Source organism: Misgurnus anguillicaudatus, chromosome 14 (assembly GCF_027580225.2).
Source record: "Misgurnus anguillicaudatus chromosome 14, ASM2758022v2, whole genome shotgun sequence".
Classification (NCBI taxonomy): Eukaryota; Metazoa; Chordata; class Actinopteri; order Cypriniformes; family Cobitidae; genus Misgurnus; species Misgurnus anguillicaudatus.
The window spans coordinates 1,816,912-1,826,595 of record NC_073350.2 but is presented as its reverse complement, the minus strand read 5'-3'; positions in this window follow the sequence as shown (position 1 = coordinate 1,826,595).

Here is a 9,684-nt window from a genome sequence, read left to right as displayed (position 1 = left end):
CTTAACTTTTTTCTCACTTAAGTTTTGTGATTTTCATACTATACATTGTATTTCAGTTATTTGTGCTCTCTGTTGATATTTCTTTACGTTTGGTAATTGCTGGATATCAATGTTTACAGCTCTAAATCTCTATTCTATAGCTTGGACACACCAACTCAGTAGTTTAATTGTTTACTCAGTGGCGCATGCGGTAAGTGCTATGCTTTGGGAACCTGAGGTCATGGGTTTGAATCCCAGCTCTTACTTTCACTTATTGAGATTTCCTTTTGCGTTTCCTTTAACACGTTCTTCTCGACCTGTCTGGTTTTCCACACTTGTTATATTTTTGCCATCTTTACTGTTGTTGCTCCGCACTGCAGTGATCCTGCTCTGCATTTGCTTTGCTTCGTGTTCGGGCTCTGTATTGCGCGCTTTCTGCGCTTTCCACATTTGCTGCGTCGTGTGGTTTTTGCTGTGCTTTGGGTGCTCATTGCGCTGAAGGTGCTTGACCCCGCAATTGCTGCTTGCAGCTATATTTAGGGGTCAAGCACCGAAGGTGCTGAGACACCTATTGTTTTTGTTAGTATTATTATTATTATTAGGGGTCAAGCACCGAAGGTGCTGAGACACCTATTGGAATTGTTAGTATTATTATTATTATTATTATTATCGTCCCATGGGAGTCTATGGCAGCCCTATGAACCGTACATAGGAAAATGATAAAATTTGGCACAGTTGTAGAGGTGGTCATAAATAGTCATGTGACCAAAAATGGGGTCTCTAGCAATAACTCTATAGCGCCACCAGCAGTGCAAAAAATCAATGTTCAAACAGTTATAATTGGTGAACCATTTGATCTATGAAAATTCTACTTAGTACACGTGATTGCTCTCATCCCGCTTATTGAATTTGATACTTTACAGTAAGACTCCACCCATTACAGTAGCGGCCATTTTGAAATGTACAGTATTTTGTTTTTTCGCTACTCCTCCTTCAAATGTGGTTCAATTCTTATGAGATTTGGCACATGTGATCTTTGGAGTGAGCCGCATAGAAATGACTGAACAGAATTTTGATATTTATCTTTTTTCAAAAGTAATAAATGCGCAAACTTAACGAGGTTGACGCAAAAATGGTTCTGAAGCTGTAGCTCGGTCATTCTTTGATCAATTGAAATGAAATTTGGTACACTTCATGTGGACCATGAACTTGGGGTCCATGCCAAATTTGGTGACAGCGCCACCTATGGGTAATGAGATAGGAAAATAGGCTATTTTTGCCCATAACTTCTGAACTGTCTGTCAGAAAATTATGATCTTGATGTCTATGGATTGCTTACCTCATGCCGCATCTGTCGATATGTATTATGCCGGGTTTGACCAAACCGCCTGTCCGCCATTTTGAAATTTCACATAAATTGTTATATTTTTTGAACTATTCGAGATATCCGCGCAAAAATTGGTAAGAAACTTTGACATGATGTCCTGAAGTTACCTGGGAAGTCAGAATACAGCGCCACCTAAGGGTTATAAACTATAACAATTCTTATTAATATTATACTGTTATCTCTTTTCTGCTGCCCAATGAACTGTGTCAACTGAGTGGCGCATCTAGTTAATCATATGCATTGAGATTCTGAGTTCCTGGGTTCAAATCCCACCTGAGTCATGACATTTTGTTCTTCCTCATCAATTCTTCTCAACCTGTCTGTAGTTCACATGTGTTCTATTTTTCCATGTTTGCTGTTGTTGCTCTGCATTATGGTGGTTCTTGCTGTGCTTTGTGAGCTTGCTGTGCTTTGTGAGCTTGCTGTGGCATGTGTGCCTGCTGTTGATTTGTGTAATTGCTGTGCTTTGTGTGCTTGCTGTGCTTTGTGTGCTTGCTGTGCTTTGTGAGCTTGCTGTGCTTTGTGTGCCTGCTGTGATTTGTGAAATTGCTGTGCTTTGTGTTCTTGCTGTGCTTTGTGTGCTTGCTGTGCTTTGTGTGCTTGCTGTGCTTTGTGTGCTTGCTGTGCTTTGTGAGCTTGCTGTGCTTTGTGAGCTTGCTGTGCTTTGTGTGCTTACTGTGCTTTGTGAGCTTGCTATGCTTTGTGTGTTTGCTGTGCTTTGTGTGCTTGCTGTGCTTTGTGAACTTGCTGTGCTTTGTGTGCCTGCTGTGATTTGTGTAATTGCTGTTCTTTGTGTGCTTGCTGTGCATTGTGAGCTTGCTGTGCTTTGTGTGCTTGCTGTGCTGTGTGTGCATTGCGCCGAAGGTGCTTGACCCCGTGTTGCTGCTTGCAGCTATATTTAGGGGTCAAGCACCGAAGGTGCTGAGACACCTATTGTTTTTGTTAGTATTATTATTATTATTATTATTATTTTTCCCCAATGGGAGTCTATGGCAGCCCTATGAACCGTACATAGGAAAATGATGAAATTTGGCACAGATGTAGAGGTGGTCATAAATAGTCATGTGACCAAAAATGGGGTCTTTAGCAGTAACTCTATAGCGCCACCAGTAGTCCAAAAAATCAATGTTCAAACTGTTATAATTGGTGAACCATTTGATCTATGAAAATTCTACTTAGTACACGTGATTGCTCTCATCGTGCTTATTGAATTTGATACTTTACAGTAAGACTCCACCCATTACAGTAGCGGCCATTTTGAAATGTACAGTATTTCGTTTTTTCGCTACTCCTCCTTCAAATGCGGTTCAATTCTTATGAGATTTGGCACAGATGATCTTTGGAGTGAGCCGCATAGAAATGACCAAACAGAATTTTGATATTTATCTTTGTTCAAAAGTAATAAATGCGCAAACTTAACGAGGTTGACGCAAAAATGGTTCTGAAGCTGTAGCTCAGTCATTCTTTGATCAATTGAAATGAAATTTGGTGCACTTCATGTGGACCATGAACTTGGGGTCCATGCCAAATTTGGTGACAGCGCCACCTATGGGTCATGAGATAGAAAAATAGGCTATTATTGTTCATAACTTCTGAACTGTTTGTCAAAATATTATGATCTTGATGTCTATGGATTGCTTACCTCATGCCGCATCTGTCGATGTGAATTATGCCGGGTTTGACCAAACCGCCTGTCCGCCATTTTGAAATTTCAAATAAATTGTTATATTTTTGAACTATTGGACATATCCGCGCAAAAAAATGGTAAGGAGCTTCGACATGATGTCCTGAAGGTACATGGGAAGTCAGAGTACAGCGCCACCTAGGGGTTATAAACTATAACAGTTCTTATTGAACTGCTTATAACTTCTGATTACTTTGTCTGATATTAATTTCTTTGTGAAATTGTATTCACTGTTTTATGCCGATCGCAACGATACCTTGTTTGTCATTTTCCAACATTATGTTCAGGTGTTATTATAAGGCATATGGTAAATGATTTTTTCGCTACTCCTTTTACAAATTTTGTGTATTTTATGTCAGGTTCTGCTCGTATAATGTTTGGAGCAATCCGCACAGATGTGACCGAACAGATTTTTGATATTCTGTTCTCCTTCTTAGAAATACCACTCTAAAGTTTACCGTGCCTGTGACGTTGTCTATTTGTCATAGTAATAAATTAATGTGACTGTATATTACATTGTATAGCATCACTATACATAATGATCTGCTTGTCTTCAATTTCACTTGAACTAATGTACATTGTATTTCTGTTATTTCTACTTCTGCTGTGTCAATTCTGCATCTTTGGTGATTGACATGTTAATCCTTTCAGCTCTCTAATCTCTTGTCTGCTGCCTCATGAACTGTGTAAACTGAGTGGCGCATCTAGTTAACCAATTGCCTTTAGATTCTAAGTTCCTGGGTTCGAATCCCACCTGAGTCATGATGTTCTGTTCTTCCTCATCAATTCTTCTCAACCTGTCTGTAGTTCACATGTGTTCTATTTTTCCATGTTTGCTGTTGTTGCTCTGCATTGTGGTGCTTCTGCTGTGTCTTTCCTGCATCTTTGGTGATTGACATATGTTAACCCTTTCAGCTCTCTAATCTCTTGTCTGCTGCTTCATGAACTGTGTCAACTGAGTGGCGCATCTAGTTAATCATATGCATTGAGATTCTGAGTTCCTGGGTTCAAATCCCACCTGAGTCATGACGTTTTGTTCTTCCTCATCAATTCTTCTCAACCTGTCTGTAGTTCACATGTGTTCTATTTTTCCATGTTTGCTGTTGTTGCTCTGCATTATGGTGGTTCTTGCTGTGCTTTGTGAGCTTGCTGTGCTTTGTGTGCTTGCTGTGCTTTGTGAGCTTGCTATGCTTTGTGTGCTTGCTGTGCTTTGTGAGCTTGCTGTGCTTTGTGTGCCTGCTGTGATTTGTGTAATTGCTGTGCTTGCTGTGCTTTGTGTGCTTGCTGTGCTTTGTGAGCTTGCTGTGCTTTGTGTGCCGGCTGTGATTTGTGTAATTGCTGTGCTTTGTGATCTTGCTATGCTTTGTGTGCTTGTTGTGCTTTTGTGTGCTTGCGGTGCTTTGTGTGCTTGCTGTGCTTTGTGAGCTTGCTGTGCTTTGTGTGCCTGCTGTGATTTGTGTAATTGCTGTGCTTTGTGTGCTTGCTGTGCATTGTGAGCTTGCTGTGCTTTGTGTGCTTGCTGTGCTGTGTGTGCATTGCGCCGAAGGTGCTTGACCCCGTGTTGCTGCTTGCAGCTATATTGTTCATTGTTTCTGTTAGTACATTTTTCTTCTTCCCCAATAGGAGTCTATGGCAGCCCTATGAACCGTACATAGGAAAATGATGAAATTTGGCACAGTTGTAGTGGTGGTCATAAATAGTCATGTGCCCAAAAATGGGGTCTCTAGCACTAACTCTATAGCGCCACCAGCAGTGCAAAAATTCAATGTTCAAATGGTTATAACTGCTGATCCGCTTGATCTATAAAAATTCTACTTAGTACACGTGATTGCTCTCCTCATGCTTGTTGTTTTTAATGCCTTACAGTAAAACTCCACCCATTACAGTAGTGGCCATTTTGAAATGTACAGTATTTCGTTTTTTCGCTACTCCTCCTTTAAATTTGGTTCAATTCTTATGAGATTTGGCACATGTGATCTTTGGAGTGAGCCGCATAGAAATGACTGAACAGAATTTTGATATTTTTCTTTATTCAAAAGTAATTAATGCGTGAACTTAACGAGATTGACGCAAAATTGGTTATGAAGCTGTATCTCGGTCATTCTTTGATCAATCGAGATGAAATTTGGTACGCTTCATGTCGACCATGAAATGGGGGTCCATGCCAAATTTGGTGACAGCGCCACCTATGGGTCATGAGATAGGAAAAAAGGCTATTTTTGTGCATAACTTCTGAATCGTTTGTCAGAAAATTATGATCTTGGTGTCTACGGATTCCTTGGCTCATGCCGCATCTGTCGATATGTATTATGCCGGGATTGACCGAACCGCCTGTCCGCCATTTTGAAATTTCTGATAAATTGCTATAACTTTTGAAGTATCGGATATATCGGCGCAAAAATCGGTAGGGAGCTTCGGCATGACGTCCTGAGGAAATCAGAGAACAGCGCCACCTAGGGGTTATAAACTATAACAGTTCTTATAGAACTGCTTATAACTTCTGAATTCTTTGTATGGCATGTAAGCTCTTTTCTGCTGCCCCTTGAGCTGTGTCTACTGAGTGGCGCATCTGTTAAGTTGTATGCATTGAGATCCTGAGTTCATGGGTTCGAATCCCACCGGCGGCAGATGTTAATTTCTTCAATTAAAGTTTTGTTCTTTCCCACCTATTCTTCTTGACCTGTCTGTAGTTCACATATGTTCTATTTTTGCCATGTTTTCTGTTGCTGCTCTGCACTGCGGTGGTTCTGCTCTGTCATTGCTACGCTTTGGGTTCTTTGCGGCGCCTTGTGTTCTTGATGCACCTTGAGGGCTCAATGCGCCCTGGCTGATTGATACGTTGTATGTTTCTTGCTGTGCTTCGGGTGCTCATTGCGCCGATGGTGCTTGGCCCCGTATCGCTGCTTGCAGCTATATTTAGTATTATTATTATTATTATTCTTACTCTTGTCCAATGGGAGTCTATGGCAGCCCTATGAACCATAAGTAGTAGAATGATGAAATTTGGCACAATTGTAGTGGTGGTCCTAAATAGTCATGTGACCAAAAATGCGGTCTCTAGCAGTAACTCTATAGCGCCACCATCAGCTCAAAAATTTAATGTTTGAACTCTTATAACTGGTGATACATTTGAACTATGAAAATTCTACTTAGTACACGTGATTGCCCTTCTCACATTAATTGCTTTTAATACCTTACAGTAAGACTCCTCCCATTACAGTAGCGGCCATTTTGAAATGTACAGTTGTTTGTTTTTTCGCTACTCCTCATTCAAATTTGGTTCAATTGTTATGAAGTTTGTCGCAGATGATCTTCGGAGTGAGCTGCATAGAAATGACTGAACAGAATTTTGATATTTATCTTTGTTCAAAAGTAATAAATGCGTGAACTTAACGAGGTTGATGCAAAAATGGTTCTGAAGCTGTACCTCTGTCATTCTTTGATCAATTGAAATGAAATTTGGTACACTTCATGTTGACCATGAACTGGGGGTCCATATCAAATTTGGTGACAGCGCCACCTATGGGTCATGAGATATGAAAATAGGCTATTTTTGCCCATAACTTCTGAACTGTTTGTCAGAAAATTATGATCTTGATGTCTATGGATTGCTTACCTCATGCCACATCTGTCGTTGTGTATTATGCCGGGTTTGACCAAACCGCCTGTCCGCCATTTTGATATTTCTTATGAATTGTTATATTTTTTTAACTATTGGACATATCCGTGCAAAAAGTGGTAAGGAGCTTTGACATGATGTCCTGAAGGTACCTGGGAAGTCAGAGTACAGCGCCACCTAGGGGTTATAAACTATAACAGTTCTTATGGAACTGCTTATAACTTCGGAATACTTTGTCTGATATGAATTTCTTTCTGAAATTGTATTCACTGGTTTATGCCGGTTGTAACGATACCTCATTTGTCATTTTCCAACATTCTGTTCATGTATTATTGTAAAGCATTTGGTAGAAGATTTTTCCCCACTCCTTTTACAAATTTTGTTTATTTTTTGCCAGGTTCTGCTCGTATAATGTTTGGAGCAATCCGCACAGAAATGACTGAACAGATTTTTGATATTATGTTATCTTTCTTAGAAATACCACTCCAAAGTTGACGTGCCTGTGACGTTGTCTATTTGTCATAGTAAATTAATATGACTGTATATTACGTTGTATAGCATTTCTATACATAATGATCTGCTTGTCTTTAATTTCACTTGAACTCATGTACATTGTATTTCTGTTATTTCTACTTCTGCTGTGTCAATTCTGCATCTTTGGTGATTGACATATGTCAATCCTTGCAGATATCTAATCCTTTTCTGCTGCCCCATGAACTGTGTCAACCGAGTGGCGCATCCAGGAAATCACATGCATTGAGATTCTGAGTTCTTGGGTTCGAATCCCACCTGAGTCATGTATTAGGTTTTTCTATTAATGTTTTGTTCTTCCTCATCAATTCTTTTCAACGTGTCTGTAGTTCACATATGTTATATTTTTCCATGTTTGCTGTTGTTGCTCTGCATTGTGGTGGTTCTGCTCTATGATTCCTGAGCCTTGCGTGTTTGATGAGCTTTATGGTGCTTGCTGTGCTTTGTGAGCTTGTTGTGCTTTGTGTGCTTGCTGTGTTTTGTGAGCTTACTGTGCTTTGTGTGCTTGCTGTGTTTGTGTGCTTGCTGTGCTTTGTGAGCTTGCTGTGCTTTGTGTGCTTGCTGTGCTTTGTGTGCTTGCTGTGCTTTGTGTGCTTGCTGTGCTTTGTGTGCTTGCTGTGCTTTGTGTGCTTGCTGTGCTTTGTGTGCTTGCTGTGCTTTGTGTGCTTGCTGTGCTTTGTGTGCTTGCTGTGCTTTGTGTGCTTGTTGTGCTTTGTGAGCTTGCTGTGCTTTGTGAGCTTGCTGTGCTTTGTGAGCTTGCTGTGCTTTGTGTGCTTGCTGTGCTTTGTGTGCTTGCTGTGCTTTGTGTGCTTGCTGTGCTTTCTGAGCTTGCTGTGCTTTCTGAGCTTGCTGTGCTTTGTGTGCTTGCTGTGCTTTCTGAGCTTGCTGTGCTTTGTGTGCTTGATGTGCTTGGTGAGCTTGTTGTGCATTTTGAGCTTGTTGTGCATTTTGACCTTGCTGTGCTTTGTCAGCTTGCTGTGCTTTGACAGCTTGCTGTGCTTGGTGTGCTTGCTAGGCTTGGTGTGCTTGCTGTGCTTGGTGTGCTTGCTGTGCTTGGTGAGCTTGTTGTGCTTTTTGAGCTTGCTGTGCTTTGTGTGCTTGCTATGCTTTGTGAGCTTGCTGTACTTTGTGAGCTTCCTGTACTTTGTGAGCTTGCTGTGCTCTGTGAGCTTACTGTGCTTTGTGAGCTTGCTGTGCTTGGTGTGCTTGCTATGCTTGGTGTGCTTGCTGTGCATGGTGTGCTTGCTGTGCTTGGTGAGCTTGCTGTGGTTTGTGAGCTTGTTGTGCTTTTTGAGCTTGCTGTGCTATGTGTGCTTGAGCTTGCTGTGCTCTGTGTGCTTGCTGTGCTTTGTGAGATTGCTGTGCTTTGTGAGCTTGCTGTGCTTTGTGAGCTTGCTGTGCTTTGTGAGCTTGCTGTGCTTTGTGTGCTTGGTGAGCTTGCTGTGCTTTGTGTGCTTGCTGTGCTTTGTGTGCTTGCTGTGCTTTGTGTGCTTGCTGTGCTTTGTGTGCTTGCTGTGCTTTGTATGCTTGCTGTGCTTTGTGTGCCTGCTGTGCTTTGTGTGCTGCTGTGCTTTGTGTGCTTGGTGAGCTTGCTGTGCTTTGTGTGCTTGCTGTGCTTTGTGAGCTTGCTGTGATTTGTGAGCTTGCAGTGTTTTGTGAGCTTGCTGTGCTTGCTTTGGGTGCTCATTATTGCGCTGAAGGTGCTTGGCCCCGAGTTGCTGCTTGCAGCTATATTTAGGGGTCAAGCACCGAAGGTGCTGAGACACCTATTGTAATTGTACTTTTTTCTTCTTCTTAGCCATTGGTGTCTATGGCAGCCCTATGAACCGTATGTAGGAAAATGATGAAATTTGGCACAGTTGTAGTGGTGGTCATAAATAGTCAGGTGGCCAAAAATGGGGTCTCTAGCAGTAACTCTATAGCGCCACCAGCAGTGCAAAAATTCAATGTTCAAATGGTTATAACTGCAGATCTGTTTGATCTGTGAAAATTCAACTTAGTACATGTGATTGCTCTCCTCATGCTTGTTGTTTTTACTACCTTACAGTAAGACTCCACCCATTACAGTAGCAGCCATTTTGAAATGTACAGTATTTTGTTTTTTCGCTACTCCTCCTTTAAATTTGGTGCAATTGTTATGAAATTTGGCACAGGTGATCTTTGGAGTGAGCCGCATAGAACTGACCGAACAGAATTTTGATATTTATCTTTGTTTAAAAGTAATAAATGCACAAACTTAACAAGGTTGACGCAAAAATGGTTTTGAAGCTGTATCTCGGTCATTATTTTATCAATCGAAATGAAATTTGGTACACGTCATGTCAAGCATAAACTGGGGGACCATGCCGAATCTGGTGACAGCGCCACCTATGGGTCATGAGATATGAAAAAAGGCTATTTTTGCCCATAACTACTGAATTGTTTGTCAGAAAACTATGATTGTGGTGTCTACGGATTCCTTGGCTCATGCCGCATCTGTGGATG